Raw genomic sequence first — 1,384 nt, 5'->3', positions numbered from 1 at the left:
ATCGTTAAAAAAAAAGACTAATATAGCCTAAATGTTCCACTTTAACCCTACCATTCCACTCACAATAACTCCTGAGATATGAAAATGCCCAAGTTCAGACACATTCAAAAACTGGAAGTAAACAGTCATCTCAAATTTACAAAATACGGATTATGCTTGTCACCTCGATACAAGCACTCGTAACAAGTAGAGACGGGAAAAATATCAAATTCACACACACACAAAAAAAAAGAGAGGGGGGGGGGGGGAGACAGAGGAGAAGGCAAACAATTAAATCACAAGTTTCATCAAAGACAGAGAAAATTGATTTCAAGAGATGACCTGTTTCTCCATGCACAAAGCTGAGGGTAGAGACTGTTCCAGGGAACGTCAGATACTTTAGCTATGTCCAGAATAAAATCAATTTGTCAAAGGATACTCAGGCTTAGCTTGCTGCATTAAATAAATCATATATGGAGAATCTGCACCTGTCTACATATATATCTTTCAAACAAAAAATCCATACACCTGAAGCATCTAAGTACGGTGAAATTTCTTGCCATTCACATCCAAGTAAAAAAATATACTACATAACAGTATTTAAGTAATTGACAGTGCTATCAATGAAATGCATTAGATAAAAAAATGCCACCTAATGATTACAGCACAGGCTATGCTTGATTATGCTGATGACACTTTAGTCAACTCTATGTGAACCAGAGCACCCACTTCTAATAAAATATATGAAGCACTGAACACTTTCACTCTCAATTTCCCTACCATTTTGTCACATAAAAGCTAAAATGATCTCGTAACCCAGTGGCGATCCGTGACGTGCTATCATGTGCTGGCAAATAACCACAGACACCAGGTGACATTCCATCATGTCATAAGGTCTCATTTCCATAGGACAATTATCCTGGCGATTCATGACATGCTATCATGTCATGGCGAATAACCAAAGACACCAGGTGACATTCCATCATGTCATTAGGTCTCACTTCCCCAGGACAATTACCCAGGCATGGAATGGCATGCACTAAAGTACAAACATCCTCGCCAACCTTTTCAACAATTTTGCCCATCTTTACTGGGAACCAAGTGGACAATATGATTTCAGTATTTCCACTGCTCAAGTCTTTAAAATAATTAGTGTAATAACATAATCCGATTAATGACATGTGAAGAAATAAAACTCTCAGAACCCAAAACAACACTAGCATCCTAAGGAAAAAAATTTGGCCCTATCATTCTGCTAAATACCGAATGTGAATCTAACTTGCAATATGAAAGAATCAGTGACATGATGCCTAGGTTCTGTATAATTCCCTACTGCACTGAAATCTTGCACCTGAGCTCCATCTTATTTCATGATGCTGTATTCACTAAGGAGACAGAAGGAAAC

This window comes from Penaeus monodon, chromosome 27, assembly GCF_015228065.2.
Source record: "Penaeus monodon isolate SGIC_2016 chromosome 27, NSTDA_Pmon_1, whole genome shotgun sequence".
NCBI classification, from domain to species: Eukaryota; Metazoa; Arthropoda; class Malacostraca; order Decapoda; family Penaeidae; genus Penaeus; species Penaeus monodon.
Note: the sequence above shows the minus strand (reverse complement) of the source record.